The sequence below is a fragment of the Marmota marmota genome, unplaced genomic scaffold (assembly GCF_001458135.2).
Source record: "Marmota marmota marmota unplaced genomic scaffold, marMar, whole genome shotgun sequence".
Classification (NCBI taxonomy): Eukaryota; Metazoa; Chordata; class Mammalia; order Rodentia; family Sciuridae; genus Marmota; species Marmota marmota.
This window is the reverse complement of record NW_025999905.1, coordinates 6,671,475-6,689,730: the sequence shown is the minus strand read 5'-3', so window position 1 is coordinate 6,689,730 and position 18,256 is coordinate 6,671,475.

Here is an 18,256-nt window from a genome sequence, read left to right as displayed (position 1 = left end):
AATATTTATATATATATATATATATATAATATTTATATATATATATTTATATATATATATATTTATTTATATATATATTTATATATATATATATATTTATATATATATATTTATATATGTATATATATATATATATATACACATATATATTCATGATAATGATAATTCTCATATTATTAGGGACTTTACTAATATCTATCAATTCCCAAAAGCCCATTTCAAAGGCACTGTTTGGGGCACTCGTTTCTCTTTCATCTAGCCATAGGACTAAGGAGATGTCTCCTTCCTGCAATACCACCCACTCAGGGCCATCAGGCTTTGGGAAGAACAAAAGCTGAGCAGTGTCTATAGCCTATCACACCTGCACGACTCTCACATGCTTGCTCATACCTACACTTCTTACTCCTGATCCAACACCAGCAGGGGAGGCAGCAGATCTCACCTGCCAGCCAGCACAATCACAGAAATTCCATCTCAAAGGCTATGGTGAAAACTGCAGATTCCATGCACTGAATGGACTTTGGGCTGTGAGAAAGCAGAGGACAGTTTAAAAAAGTGGTTGTGGGTATGTGGGGCTAATGTAAGGCCACTGTGACATAAGTGAACACAAGCCAATGAGCCATAGAAAGGAGGCTGCAGGGGATAGAGGACGCAAATGGAGCAGTAGAGAATTAGGGTTGCCCCTTTCTGTGCATCCTACATTGCACTGTCCCTATGAACTACCCCTCCATTAAGATGAATGAAAACCCACCAGAACCTCACAGGTATTAACAATTTTGTCAATAAAAGTAGAGGCTCTGTTCCAGGCTGATTATATATATAAATGAACTCATTTAAATTCTACCATCCCCATTTCACACATTAGAAAATGGAGGAACAGAGATATTCTTTAAAATGTCTATAACAGGGTTAGGAATGAGGCTCTGGGATATTACAACCAATGGTCTTCTCATAATCACCCTACTACACTGCCTCTCCTAGACTGCAGGATTGGGTTTGATCTAGTTAAATAAAATATAATAAGGAACTATACTTACGATTTAACTTATAATAGAGAAAATGTTAAATAGAAATCTCATCTCATAGAAATAGAAGGAAAAATATTAACCAAGACCATGAGCAATATACTTGATATTATTGAAACTTGAAGTTACCTAGTGAGTATAAATTAAGTAGGGAAATTGTTGGAACAGTTTGATGGTGTCCCTTACATCAAATATAGCTCAGGGGCAAGTGATGTTCATCTACTAACAACCTTACCAAGTGAAAGATCACACCAGTTATTACCAAAACTCCACAGGTGATTTGAAAATCATTAGACTAATTTAATCAATTAATAGTACTAAAATGTGTGTGAATTGAGGAACAAATAGATAAGTAGGCAAGTAGATAACTTCCCGGGAGAATTAAAGGGAATTTTAAAACACATCTGATCTGTTGATTTATTTGTATTTTAGAGATATTGAATATTTCAAATTTTAACCCTGGCATATTGGCTTCTCTTTCTCCACCTATAAGTTAAGTTAAATAGTGTTCTTGACATCATGCCTTCTCCAACTCTCTTTTCTAATTCTTTGTATTCAATTCATTACATATACTGGATAAATATTACCATAACCATAGTTTTACCTATATACCTAGAATTATCAAATCTATATCTTGAGTCCAACTTATATTTTACTGCCTATTCCCACATCTATATTTGAATATGACACATGTATATTAAACTAAAAATACCCACAGTAAAACCAACTTCAACTACTGGCATTAATCTCTTCCACTTCCTGTATGTCTGACTTTCTTAGAGGTGAATTTCACTGGCATACACTTAATGACTGAAGTCAGAATCTCAGGAAAACCCTGAACCACTCCTTCTAGATTGCCATGACTATCAGTCTTATCAACACTACTACCTTAATATTTTTCAAGAACATTTCCTCCTTACCAACCCCTTGTCATTTCCAGCTACTCATTATATCACTGCCTTTCAAGGTAGGGTAAGTAACAATGTGACCGAGGTAAGGGGAAGTATCTTCTTGGATTTAAGATGAAATCTAAGATTTGGGAAAAAAATAATTTTGTCTAAGATTTGGAAAAAATTAAATTTCATGAAAAAACTAACACAAAAATCCATATCTGTGTTCCAGATAGACAAAGTAGAGAAATTAAAATAAAACATCCTTAGGTGATCAAAACTTTGGAATATGCTTTGGGAAAAACACTGACACACACCCTAATCTTTACCAGCAGCATAGATCTCATTTCAAAGTTTCAGACTTGAGTCCAACTATCCACATGTATCTCTCTTCAAAGGTTCACAGGTGTCCCCAGTTCAACATGCTGGAAACTTGACTCATCCACATTCCTCATAGCTACTGTTCACCTGTCCATATTTGCTTTTCCACTTAATGAGAACATGACCATCTCTTTCCTACCTAGTCACCAGGTCTTTTCTATTTCACTTATTTGACACACTTTCATTCACCTTCTACTTCTCCCCCACCATTATTGTCTATTTTTTGTTCCTTATATTTTATTTGAACTTTTAAAATAACTGCCTGACTGATGTACCTGCTATCAGTATTTTCTTCTTTCAATTGATCTTGCCACATGATACAAGATTTTTTCTAAAAAGAAAGATCATTCCATTTATATATTAAAAACCCTTAATAGCTCTTCATCCTACTTAAAAATCTAAATTATTAACCCAGTAACCAAGGCCCTAAATGATATTTAAGGTCCTTAAATATATTCAATTATACAATTTTATCTCCTATTACTCTACCCTAACACTCTAAAACAAATAATGATGCTTTATTTTCTAGTAGACAAGGTAATTAATAATAGATCCAATTTAAAAAATGATGGCATTAGACGAAAACAGTCTATTTCTTATTCACTCCTGAACTACATGATACCATGCTGTCAAATTGAGTTTATAACCTCTGAGGTCACTATAGAAATGGATAAGGGTGTGCATAAACACCAGTCACTCCAGAACTTACCTTTAAGGGAGTGTGAAAAGTGTGTCAAATATATATATATATATATATATATATATATATATACACACACACACACACACACACACACATTCATATATATATATATATACATTCATATATATATATATATATATATATATATATATATATACAATCATATATATACAATCATATATATACAATCATATATATATATACATTCATATATATATTCATATGTGTATAATATTTTGAATTTTTTAAATTTTAGATAGTTTTGTTGGTATTAACCCAATAAATATCTGGTGAAGAAAATAACTCTGCATTGTTGATTAATATGATAACATTTAGTGACCTCTACTGTGCTTCACTGTTTTTCTGATCATAAGCCCTCTCATTTAAGTTGAGAACTTTAGCACCAAAGTTGTCCCCAAAGCCCAGGTTTCAGTCCCAAACATTTTTTTAACAACATACATCTTCACATCTATCTCTTTGACACATGGATCAATTTTTTTTTTCACCTACATGAAGGAAACTCAGGTTCATTACTTTGTCAGGCTTCATGATGTTTTAGTTGGGATAAAAGGCAAAAGTACAGAAACTATTATAAATACACATTGGCCAATATGTCATATGGAAATAGGAATAGCAATTATCTAGCTCACAGAGTTGGTGTAATTATTTTTAATTATTAAATTTCTTAATTCATGTTTCTCCATCTCATGTATTGGTATATTTACCTGTGTAAATTTTAAAATACTTAAATATCCTGGCATCACACCAAAACCAATTTCATCAGAATCTCTCTCTGTGAAGTTCTTGGTGGTCATTTCTTAAATCAGGGTTGAGAACTGCTGTCTTAGAACATATCCTGGCTTATAGAAATTGTGCAATGACATCACCTGTTGTTTCTGTGAATAAAACTATCAATTTGAAAAATATAAATACTTAGTCATATTATTTATACTACTAAAAGTTCATCAAGATTTTATCTATCACCTGTGAAATTTGCCCTGTTGGTGTGTCTGCGTGATTCCACTCTCCAGCCAGCTCTCATCCAAAGGCAGCTACAGTCATTAATGGAGTGGCGGATGGTTTTGTTATGCATGTTTCCATGTCAGTATAGATTTCTTAAAAATATATACATGGTTTTCTTAACATACCTCAAAAGTACCTAAAGTTCATGATCATAGTGCAGAACACAATACCTCTTGCCCCTGGAAGTGTACTACTTGACATCAAGTTTATCTTTAAGTCTCTCTGTGAAGTACATATTTCCATTTCTAATGCTTTACCTGATGCACAGCATGACCTGAAGGAAGGTCATGGTAGGTTTATAACTATGAAAACCCTTCCAAAAATTCTTGTACCTGTCTCCATTTTATACAGTGAGAATTGCAATCGAATATATGGGTGGGAGATAGTTCTTTGGCTTCCACAATTGATGCCTATTCAATTATATTACTGTAACTCAGGTACATGTATTGCCCTAACAAAAAAAAAAATCAGTCATTGAAGTATGCATCTACTCTGTGTTAATGTAGAACATTAAAAATATCCCTAAGGTGCATCTAGTAATAATCATTCCCAGATAACTAGTGAAGAATTTAATATTGAATTGGGATTATTATTTCCATTTGATTCCAACAAAACAATGTGGCACTGATGCCTCTACAAAGATCATGCAGATGAATTCCAACAATCTACATGGAAAACTAAACTATGCAGCCAGCATCAGGAAGTTCTGCATAATCCTTCATAGTGTTACAGTTACCAGCTTCCTCCTGCCCACCTTCTGCATCACTTTCATAAGCATTTTGAGGTACTTAGGAAATTGTTTTAAGGGACGCATTTCCTGATATNATATATATATATATATAAAGTGTTGGTGAAGATGACATTCTAACCACCATAATAATCTTACTTTTTTTTTCAGTCATGCAAATACAATGCCCCTTTTTCAAGTCAATTTAGCCCATATTTAACCATGTGGACAGATGCAATTGGAGGGTTAATTATCTTGGAAGTAAAATATGATTGAGAAAAGAAAGATAATAAATTATTTTGAGTCATAATATTAAATGATTAGTAACACACATTTTGGTCTTTTTTTTTTAGGTGGTTAGAAAGCAAAAAAGCACCAGGCCAAAAATAAAAGGAATAGGACAGTACTAAACCAAATTAGCCATTTGACTTCTGGAGAGTTACCTCAGAATAATAATGTTCTGTTTCTTCATTCATAAATTAGAAAAACTAACATTTTTCTCCACTTTCTATTAGAACTAACGTATACATGCTAAATGCTTATAACAATATCTGTTACAAATATTGTAGCATACTATCTCTCAAAAAATGGAGATATTATGCACAGTGTTCTCACAATTGCTGTTGCTATCATTATTATTATGTAGTGTGATAGGGCAAACAACATCCTGCCCTTTACCCAAAAAAGTAAGGAATCTGTTTCAAGCAGTCTTCAACAAAACTTCTCATATATTGTATGACAATCATTTGATGGCAAAGTTCCAATTGTAAAGTTAAAAATTTGAAACAGAAAATATGCATGTCTCAAAATCTTTTATGGCTTCTTTTATATTATATGAAGTTACTTAGAGTTCGTGAATATTCTATGTTCAGTCAACTTCCTTCCTCCCCAGCCTTATCTCTTACTATTCCTTCCTCTGGTTTTTGGTTCTTCAGTCAAATAGGCTTTCTTCCAATCCCTAAAATACATATCCCTCCATTTAGGGCTGTTTTCACCTTGAAAACGAGGGAATAAAGAATGTTCTAGGCAGAGCAAACTGTACGTTCTGATACCTAAAACATTACTTTCCAGTAAAAAAAAACTTTCCATGGGCTGCTTGTTGTTAAACTGTTGGAGGTTCTGACATTGCAACTGCAGCTATTAGAACCACAATGCCACCATCATAAAGAAACTTAGGAATCCAAATTTACACTGCTATTACTCAACAGATGCTACTGGGAACCCGCATTCTCATCTTTTTGTATGTTCTTTCATAAGTGAAAGCCATAAACCAGGAGGAGGAGTTGGGGAGAGTCTGATGACTTTTGGTGTGTCCAACCCTCTTTTGAATGACACTTGTTAAAAGTTATCTAGAATTGTAGTTTGTGAGTTTCCAGCCTGGGGGTACAAAATAGGACATGTTTTGCAGAATTCATACTGTATGCTCTTGAGGTTTGATGTATCTCAACTTCATGGCAGTGATCACTGCTGCAAACTTGAATCTTTGTGTATTTTTAAAATTAATATCTTTCTCACAGGAATATAATCTTTATTAATATAGTGGAAATTGTCTCATTTTATTTGAAAATTAACATAAAACTTGACTTCAATGAATAGGTAACAAACATTTGGTAAGTGGAAGAATAATGACATGATTAGTGATAAGCTATCACAGTTATTTGACAAAAATAATTACTAATATACCATTAATATATTCTGAAAAATGACTACATACTGAATAAAGTAAATTATCAGTTTTTTGTATAAATGTCAGTAGCTTAGAAGTTCTTATATGATAATGTGTTTTTATACTCCTGCATTAGAATAATCTATTTGGAGTGAGGAAAGGACAAGAATAATAGGAATGCACATTAACAGTATCTTATCAACACCAGAGTCCTGAGTCAAGGTAGGTGTGTAGCAGTGAAGAATGAGCTTAACTATCACATCAGAAGGTTCTGGATTTGGATAATAGCTGACCTAGCAGACTCTTCCAGCACAATTCAGAGGTCAGCTCTCTAGGAATTCCCAGACGTGGCCTTCATATTCCTTTACTCTCTTCTATCCTTGCCATCTTAGGAAATGCATGGATTTTAATATCTCCTTTTTAGTAAAGAATTTATTAATGCATTCAAAGCTTGTCTCACTGCATCTAGTCATTAAACAAATTGTGACTTATATTGGAAATGGTAAAAAATGGATAATACAGGAGTTTACAGCACTCAGCATCATATAAAGAGCTGCAGATGGGCTAAATAATATTTTCAAAATATTTATGCTTATTTGTAACTTTTTCTATGCTCTCTAGTAACCACATGCTGTGAGCTCTATTTGTACATCCTTGAAGAATTAGTTGGGTTTTGGCTTGTAATATTTTAAATTACCTTAACATATGCAATTCTAAATATCTGGCATTTCTTTTAAAGTTGTTATATCATAGATATGTTTTTTTCATGTTCTCAATATGTGTATTTTTACCTTTTAGAGATTTTTTTAAAGAAAGACACAAGTTTTGTCTAAATGCTCATTTATTCACACACATATACATGCCACCTCACACACAAATTGGCAAAGTAAATTTAATTGAAGAATGGAAGAGACTTTGGTCATATACAACCTATGTTAATTTTAAGGCATTGCAATTCATATTAATGATAAAAATTTTAAAGCATTATTAAAAATGCTCATTTGGTTATTACTTTATATCTCTTTTGTCTCTTTAATAAGAAAACAATTAGGCAAAAATAGTCCATTATGCAGTTGTTCACATAACCAAAAATTCAATGGTAACCCTTTGGTAAAAATATTTTGTGGCTTAGCAAATGCATAAATGAAGGTTTCTAAATGATCCATTGATTTCAAATAACTTTTATTTGCTGCCAAAAAAAATAAAACACCCAAACGCCTTGGGTTAATATTTCAGACAATAAAATTTGTAAACTCAAGAATAAACTCTGAGCTTTTTTGATCTTAAGTTAGAGTTTAGCTACTCTCCTAGTTCATAAATATTCCTAAACTAGACATCCTGTCAATTTAAGAGAAGGGAAAATAGACATTTGAAGATAGGAAACAATAGCATCAAATCAGTACTCCATTATAGACCTTAATCTTCCATTGATATTTTAAATTGTTTTGTTCTGAATTGACAAATAATTGTTGTGTGTACTTATGAGATGCAATATGTTGTTATGATACATACATACATTGCATATTGATTAAATAAGGCTAATTAGCACATTCATCACCTGACATATTTAACATTTCTGTGTGGTGAAAACATTTAAAATCTACTTTCTTAGCAATTTTGAAATATTGAAATTTTCAAATATATTTCTACTAATTACAGTCATTGTGCTATGTTGTAGATCACCAGGACTTATTCTGAAACTTTGTACCTTTTGATTAATATCTCCATTAGTTTCTAGTTACACTATATTTTGAAGAGCATTATAGCATCTACTTTTGTAAGTATTATTAAGTTACTGGAAATTTTATTTCAGATCTAGTTTGAAATTTCACTTTTTCAAATTTAAAAAAGATTGCCTTAAATATATTATCTCATTTTTAACTTAAATTACTTACTTATTCTTTTTCTAAGCCTTGGTAATAGGTATTTTTAAAAGCTGCATACTATTCTCTCTCTGTGGTATCTTCAGCTAAACAAAGTTATTTATTTCCTATTATATTTTAAATTTGTGTCACAACTCTAATTTGTACACTTAAGAATCAGAAAATATTCAGACCTGACAAAAGCTCTCATTAAACTTTTTTTTTAGTTACATGCAAATAAATGTTAGGTCTTTGGCCACTTTCCTACAGTGGACTAATGGTAAAGCTAAGAATAGAACAACTACATATTCCAGAACTACCTCCAGAAATAGTTGAAATGGGCAGAAATGGGCAAAAAAGAAAAAAGAAAAAAAAAAAAAACAACTACAAAACTCTGAGACACTTTTGAAACAAAATAAATACAGTCAAATAATGTTAATTATCAAAAAAGTATGTGTATGACATAGAGTAATTATTTCCAAAATATTTAGTTTTAGAGAACAGTTTGATTAATGTTAGAGGTAATTCACATAATTATTTTTTGTAGGCAAATATTAAAATTACTTTCCTTCCCTTAAACAAGCAAAACCTAATGATAAATGGAGATAACTCAAGTGTGGAGATGACAGTAGCTGGAAATTTTTTTCAGAATTTTAACTTACATCTTGGATAAAATGCAAACCCCAAAGCATTGTAAATACGTAACTAAAAATTAGGAGTGAAATAACTGTAAAATGGCAATAATGCCAGAAGAAAATATAATCCTGTCCATACTTATCTGAACTATAGAGATAATTTTGGTAATTTTAAAAAATATGGGCTCTTAGATATCCTCAAGTGTTTGGTTTTGAAACCTTGGTTTAGAAGAACTAAGTAACAGAAAATAACATTATCTGGCTATAATGGTGTGCAAGAGGACACCTAATACTGTAATTCATTTTAGTTTTAGAAAAAAAATACTTCTCTTCCTTTGAATAAAACAATTATTTAAAGATGTTTGTAGCAATTTTTACCAATAAAATGAGTCCCTTTATTCAACACATTAGAATAAATATATTGATGACTATTTTGTAACATATTCACTTTTTGCTTTTCTTTACTGACTTACTATGGAAGTCATGCATCTCCCAGGCCAGTCCTCAACTTTCCGTTTGCATGGAAGAATGGGGAAGCATCCTTTTCTCTAGTACCATTGCCCAGTGCAGAGTCTCTCCTCACTCTCCTCCCTGCTGATCATGATTGTACCAGATGCTCAGGAGCAGGGTCCACCAAGCTGTTTGTGATGCTGCTTGCTTGTGCCCGGTGGATGCTTGACACTCAGCAGTGCTGCAGGAGTGATGACAACCTTTGGTTGCAAAGTAATATTTGCCTTCCTTCTATCTCAAAACCTGGCCATTTCCCCCCATGTTATAACACCATGCAGTGTTTATACCATTGAGGTGAGCTTTCTTCTTCTGGTAAATGCTGTGTTCACACCAACTCTCCTCCATTACTACTTGAACCTCTGTTGCAAGCTGAAACACAAGCTTAGACCTTTCCTTTCCTCAAAGACATTTTACTTAAGGGTCTGGTTTCCTTTACCTTGAGAGGAAGCTTTTCTGCAAACATCCTATTCAGCTCTTACACAAGAATCGAAACAATATAAATCTCAGAGAGCAAGGGTTGAGATTCTCACCAAACTCTCACAATCGTGCAAAATATTTCCCTCTTATTTCCCATGGTCAGAGAGAAAGTGCAAGACCCCAGGACATCACAGTAAGAGGGAGTCACAAGAGATTCTATCACATCCTTTTACAAGTTTCCTGCTGTCCTCAGATGCTCCCCTTCACATTTCATAATTCAGCTTCTCCTGGGAAGCATACATACATACATACTGACAGCCCAAGCACCCCTTTAATACCAGTATGCCTGATCTGGTCTTGGTCAATATTGTAAATTGAGCAAAACTTTCCTTCCTTCAGTCTTTTGTATCTTTCTTCAGAATCCCCTTGACAAAGTAAACTAGAATTTTATATTTTACAAAAAATGATTCATGTTTCCCACTGTAATGATCACTATTTCAGTAATTGAAATGAAATGATTCCTGAAACAATTACTGTCTCAGTGATCAACTGATAATGTTGTCCAGGTTAGTGGCTAATATTTACAACCAGATCTTTTCTATTTAGAGGTTAGCTTTTATAAAATGCTACCTTAAAGAAACAACCTAGTGTAGCAGAAAGCTCATTGGGTTGCATCCATAAGACATAATTCCAAAATCCTGAGAACATTTTTTAAAAAGGGGGGGAGAAGGAAATGAAGGAAAGAATAAATGTGCAATGATGAATGAAAGAAGTAAAAGCTGTTCTTGTGATCACCATGATTATTGTATTTGGACAGTACCACCTGGAAATTGAAATGAATGATGCAGTGTTTATACATAAGAGAGTTTGCCATGAACTTGAGCAGTATAAATAATGAATAGTGAATTTTTAAAAATGTATGTGTAGTGAAATTTGAAGAAAATTCCAGGAAAAAGCATTCTGACTTGAGCCTTTTTAAAAAGCAAATCTGTTACATAAAAAAATAAACCAAATGTCATAAGAAACAGACATCAATGAAAAGATTCTGCTACTGAGTTCAATAGAAGGAAGCATCATCTATGACCATTTCCTTCCATGAATAAGGAGGCCAGCCAAGTCCTTGGGATCCAAGCCCATGATATCAGGTAGAAAGCAATTTAAATTAAGAATAGAAAAACTCTTAAAAGTGCAGAATAGTTATTTGTGTTTCACAGAGGAGAATGAAATGCATTAAGTGAAGGAGAGATTTCAAGACTTCTTTAATTTGGTTTGGAAGAAGTAGATACTAACTCATGGTAGTTTGAACAGACAATGCTTTTTTATGTTTGTCTTTTTTTTTTAAGTTAGTAGCTTTCTCCAATATAAAAAATACATTAAAATATGCATATTTATTTATTTACATACATGTCACATTTTATTCACACAACTAGCTTTCCAGCTTTCCTATAATTATTTACTGCCATGGTGGTAAAATTTTGCATTTCAGAGGTAGATGTCATCATTAATTTACAAAGAAATAAAACCAGTTATTTATCAAGCATTCACTCATCCTAAGAAATAATATTTTTAGATTCTTGGTGGCCTTATACATTTACTTCAGTCATCAAATCAGAATGATTTTTTGAAAAAAAAAATTTCCTTGTGACATCTTATTAGTTATTTGCTAAAGTTCTAATTTGTTCTTTCATCCATAAAAATAAGAATTCTTTTGAAAATAATTCAAAATAAATAAATTCTCATTAGTCTTGGATTTTGGTAACTAAAAGTTAAAGTTAGAAAATACCACAATCTACATTTGATGTCTGTGCTTTTCCTCTTATTTACCAAGTGTCTCCTTCTGGGTCATAAACAATTTTAGAGTTCAAAGTAAACCATGTCTCTAAAATGCTAAAAGGACCCTAATCATGTTTATTTCATGTGTTAATATTTTCATCATATAATCAGAACCTGAAACCATTCACTTGTGCTCTAATTTTGAGTAAAAATCTTCTTGTAATGTCAACTTTAAGCATTCTCCTGAAAAAGCAACAGCAAAATAAATTAAACATACAATATGAATTGATGATAGAACACTTTATATATGTATTATACTAGTGACTCCATAATTATATATACAATTCATATAGGAAAATTTACATCTACCAGGACAAATACAAATCAGAACACGAAAGCAACCAATATGGATTGATTTACAAAGGAATTTAAAGATACCTGTTTTTCAGTGATGGCATCTAAAATGTAAGAGAATTTTAATTTATGTGTAATTTGAGTCACCATATACATAATCAACTTGCAACCCTTGAAATAATAAAATTAAAAATTTACCTGAATATTCCTTATAATGATGTTTTGTGATTTTTTTTTTTCAAATATGCACTTCAACACACTGTAAAAGTTGCACAGTGGATTCTTCACAGTAGTGGGAAATATTTTACTACTTTACCATGATAATATACTTACACCACAAGCAGCCATTTCAAATGTTTCTTTTTTTGTTGTCAATGTTAGCTTTATCTATGTGCCTTGAAGCAGTTTTTAGAATGAGATCTAACCCATACTCATTTTCATGATTGAGAAAAGAGGTTCAAAAGTTTTCATTTAACCAAAATTACAAACTTAAGGTTGAAGTAGGCGAAATTAACACCCCAGGATTCTGGTGGACAGCTCTGGTCTCTCTACTTCCTCTCCTGAGAGAAAATGTGTGGAATTCAAGACTCAAAATATATACCACAGAGCAATGTAAAGTATCATTATAAATGTGTCATTATTAAAAACAAACTATTTTCAAAGAGTAATTTCCTGTCAGTAATTTCAGTATCTTACTTGAAACCAAAACATGGTAAATTCTTACATTTCTCTTGTAACTTAGTTTAGTAGAAAACTATCAAAACCTTTAAGAAAATTAGTTAGAATGTGTCTGTACCTATGCCTATTCATATACATGAATTTGTGTCTGCTCTTCTTTATGTTCTATCACAGTCCTAAATTTCACACTTGTGCTTATTTATAAAATGTGGGTTATTACTAATGTTACAAGACTTCTGTGAGGACTGATTGTGATATATAAAGAACTTAAAACAGTCCCTGTAACATAATAAGAGTTCAGTAAACTGGTTTATCATTAAGCTTTTTAAAATTTATTTATTTATTCTAATTTGTTATATATGATGGCAGAATGCATTTCAATTCATAGTATACATATACAGCACAATTTTTCATATCTCTGGTTGTACACAAAGTAGGGTCACACCATTTGTGTCTTCACACATGTACTTAGGGTAATGATGTCCATCTCATCTCACCATCTTTCCTACCCCCATACCCCCTCCCTATCTCTCCCTCCCCTTTGCCTTTTCCTTCATTACTCCCATGCTCCACCACCCCTACTCCCATTATGGATGAGCATCCACATATCAGAAAAAATATTTGGCCTTTGGTTTTTTGGATTGGCTTACTTCACTTAGCATGATATGCTTCAACTCCATCCATTTACCTGCAAATGCCATGATTTTATTCTCTTTTAATCTGAGTAATATTCTATGTGTATATATACCACAGTTTTTTTATCCATTCATCTATTTTATCATTACTCTTATTAAGTGATTGGCTTTACTGAATCATCATATTCTACTAAAAGCATCTGATTCAGTTACTCAAACTTATATGAAACATCTTTTCTTATCCATTTTCATAAATTTTTTAGCTGCCATATCCCCCATCATTTAACTATGAAAACTCCATTATTACTAACAAAATAGCTGCTAAGTGCTATAATAAACCTAATGCTGTCATAGGTGTTTCATGTGGTATTCACTTTGATTTTCATAATCATCCTACAAGGTAGGTACTAAAACTACTCATTATCTAAACATGGGCACTCAGTTCAAAGAGACTTACTTGACTAGAATTCCATACCAATCCTATCATTTGCAACAACAAGGATGGAACTGGAGGTCATTGTGTTAAGTGAAATAAGGCAGGCACAGAAATACAAGTACCACATGATCTCAATCATATACAGAATCTAAAAATGTTGACCTCAGAGAAGCTGAGAGTAGAATGGTGATTACTGAGGCTGGGGAGAATAGAGTGAAGGAGGAATGTAGAAAGGTTGATCAACAGGTACTAAGTTAAAATTAGATGGGAAAAGAAGTTGTGATGTTCTGTTGTACAGGGGTGTGGCTATAGACGATGATAATGTACTTTGTTTTGTAAAAGAAGAAGAATATCTTAGGAGAAGGGATTTTGAAGTTTTCATCATAGGGATGTGTTTATTGTTTGAGGAGACAGCTGTGTTTACCCTGATTGGAGCATTATGGAATGTGTGCATGTATCAAAACCTAATATGATACCCTATAAAAAAACACAATTTTATGTATCAGTTAAAAATTAGAAAACAAAATATATTTTTAAAAATTTCATAATAAGAAGACAGATGCTGGTGTATTGTGAGAGTGTCTCCAGACTCTTGGCATAGGAGTGAGGGAACTAAGGGGCAAGACCCTCTCAGGGGTGGGTAGCCCTATCCAATAGGCTGGGGCCAGCTGGAAGAAGGCAGAAAAGGGAAGTCTGTGTGCACCCACTCACACACACTCACACACTACTCTTCTTGACTGGATGTGGTGTTTTGCGGTTGCCGTTATCTACAGACTTCAGACTCCAGCTTCTTCAGCCTTTGAATGTGGTCTCTCCCACGATGCTCCAGGAAGTATCCAAGTCTTCAGCCTCAGGCTGGGGCAGCATCAGTGGTCTCTTTTATTCTGAGGCTTTCAGCTTCTGGAACTAAGCATCTAATGCTTTCTCTGGCTTTCCAGCCTACAGAAGGTCTGTGTAGGATGACCCAGCTTCCGATCCTGTAAGACAAGCTAATAAATTCTCTCTTGTGATTGTAGATAAAATCTATTGGTTCTGTCCCTAGGGAGAACCCTGACAAATGCAAGCACCAATGACCACCAGACTAACAATCCATTTCTAAACACTGTCCCCAACTCTTGTGAGCTGCAGATGAGGAGGCAGTACTCAGGATTTCAGACTCTTAAGATTCCTGCTTTCTGTAACCTCCAGGCTTTTGTACTCTTTTCCTCTTCTCCCCCTGTACACACACACACACACACACACACACACACACACACACCAGGAGCCACATGCCTCATTCCTCTTTTGAAAGGCTAGAGCTTTATGCCCATAGTAATCATCAAGTCTATGCAACATGGCCTTGACCACCTTTTAAGCCCCTTTTAGGGATAGCTGCAGAATACACTACAGCCTTCAGGATAGGTTCTGTGTCCTTTCATAAGTCCTGTCAAAAAAGCCTTTATTTCCAAATGTTGAAAATTAGTGCATGGTAAGATTCTTCAGCTTTCATATGAAGAAGCTCATAGTTGCCTTCCTTTAGCAACATGTCCCAGATAATATGCTAAATATCTAGCAGACATTATGTTATCAGTTACAATAAGTCTACATAATCAATGCTCTTCCTTATCCCTATTTGTCAAATGTGCAAAATCAAGAGAAGTGAAGCAAATTACTGAAAGCAACAGAATAAATAGAGAATCCTTGATTACAAATCAAAACTAGTAGGGATGGTTCCAAAAGTCTACCTTAAACTGCTCACCGTGGATAAGAAAACTTATGAGCTGGTCAGACTTGCGCCTAGGAGCATCACCATCATAGAATCACCATCAGAAACAGAAGTTTTTCCTCCATCTCTGTTCCCAAAGTTTTCCCGGTAAGTAAATAGGAAATGGGGTACTCACATTTGTGTGTACTGAAAATAAGAACCTGTGATATGATACAATCACTCCTTTAACATGATCAGGACAAAACAATCTTACTAGTCAGTATTTCTAATTTAGTAATAGATCTTTGTTTCATGGAATAAACTCTGTTATCATTTTCATTTTCCTTTATTAAATGTGCTACCTTTGGAAAACAGAGTGTTTATGTAAACCAAAGGAAATAAAAATCTCCACAAATGTTACACTCTAAATTTTACTATGCATATACTGTCAGAAACTTTCCAATTGATGACATAAAAACCTTTTTAAAGTTTAGATATGATGCATGTTGTTTGGGAAAATTTGGACCTGTTCTATTAGCACTCAGATGGCTGTAATGAAGACAGCTGCTGGGGAGACTTGGCAAGTGTACAAATGAAGTTAGAAACGTACATGTTTATCACCTAGAAGCTGCATACACCTACTGTTCTTCTCCGCCAAAAGATAACAATTCCACATTTTATAGGCAATTGTCTTTCCTTTTTTGTCCCAGAGGCTCACCAAAATTCAATAAATTTATTTTAGTGAAAACCACCTTGCTGTACTCAGCATCTTGCCTAAGCAAAATTCCTTAAAATAAAATGAGCAGGAGCCATTACCGCAGTGTGAACAAAGCCAAGATGATCATGAGCTCATTTCTTTCCAAATGAGCTCATTACTATTAATTTCTCCTGTCCTTAGAGAATATTTGAAAAAGCAAGTTCATCAGGAGAGCAAAATAAATGTAAAAACAAAGTTGGTAAAAATATTTCTCCCCTACAAAATTGCATCCAAAGTAAGGCAATCCCACAGGACACCAACTCTCAATGGCATAGACTCCAAATGAATACTTTAGATAATTAGCCATGCAGGATTCTGGATGCACACACGGATGTTTTGACATTGGCATTAAACAGAAGTTAAATGTTTGTATCACCTCAGTAAATGCATATAATTCAGTGGATTTCATTCACAGGAAACCTATGGTTTTCCCTCCTTGGAAATCTACAGAAATTATGCAGTTGAAAAGAGTATGATAATAATAAAATAATAGACAAAATTGTAAATAAATACTGGCATTTGCCCTCTGTGGGTCAAGTTTTCTGTTTATCCCTACAATACCCTATATTCAAGGACCTTAGTATGCAAGATGGAAATACGTGACTAGAAATCAAAGCTTTAGGTGAGAAGAAAAAGGTTAATACAGCATCTTAATTCTTTGTTACCTTCTCAAACATTCCTTTTGAACACCAGCTCTCTCACTTACTCGTTGTTTGCGATGGTCTTCCACTGACTCTTAGTATCTCCAGATTGGGGGAGGGGGACAGAAAGAGAGAGAGAAAGGAGAGGGAGAGAGAGAGAGAGAGAGAGAGAGAGAGAGAGAGACCAGCACATAGGACAGTGCCTGAAAGAGTAAGGGTAAAAAATGTTGGTTATTATGTTACTTTTATGAATTTGGACAGCATTTCCTCTCTTCCTTTCTCTCTGCACAGTTCTTCCTCTCTGCCTTTGAAGAGCCTAGCTGGTCCAGGTAGGGTTTGGAACCATAGAGAGGGCAAAACTTTTTAAAGAAGATAGTCATTATTTTTCTATGATTGAAAATTTTCATGCTTCCTCAACAGCAAAGTAGAACAGTAGATTTCCAATCAGAGGTAAAAAACCAAGGTAGACTGTTTGGCTTGATTTAGTGAGCCTTGCGGTAAAGAAGTAAAAGGAATCTTCTTGGCTCATACAAGCTCCAACCTAATTCAGTTAAGATGATGAAAGAATAAGAAGGAATTGGGGGTTACTCACATCAGTCTCTATGGCATACTCTTCTTAGAAGCCTACAACACCACAGGTTAGTGGTACTAACTACAGGTTAGTCTATCTCTAAGTAATTCTGGCAATTATTTCATTTAAGAACAGAAACACACCTTTAAAGAAGTGGCCGAATCTCTTTACTAACATTGGAACTGTTAAAGGTAATAGAAAATGAAAATTTTGTATTAAAAAAGTAGAATTTCATTGAAAATCAAGCATGTTTAAGTATTAAGTAAGAAAATTTAACGTAAATGATACACAAATTTCCAAATCCAAAGCAGAAAAATCAACTGAAATCTGATTTCCAGTGCCCACAATTATAGTTAAAATCCTCATAGACCAATGGATCATTACTATAAGGTTTTTAAAGAAAAAAAGAAAGCTTCCACCCAAACAAAAGATGAATTGACCCTCAGGATGTATATAGATTTTTTTTAATTTTCTAAGAATATATTTTTTAAATCATAATCTTTCCTTGGTAGTTACATTATCAGTAACATCAATTATGTTAAACCTGAAATAAAAACTTCTAAGCTATACCACATGCTTTCCTAATCTCTACAGCATTTTCTAGAGAATGCTATGAGAAACACCTTGCAGAAAAGGTTTTGCTCCTGATCAACCAAAATATATAGAGGACTTTGAATAATTTATCTAAAGCTGTCAATTCACATGCCCTAATGTACTCTTTCAACACGAATGCCACTGGAGGTGAAAGATCCAACTCACTGTCTTTCCTTCATGCTCAGACATTTTACCACTGCTTGAAAAACATCCTCACTGTAGCAAAAAAAAAAAAAAAAAACCTTTCCATGAAGGAGAAAAACAGAGAAAATGTTCTAATAGTACAAACTCTGA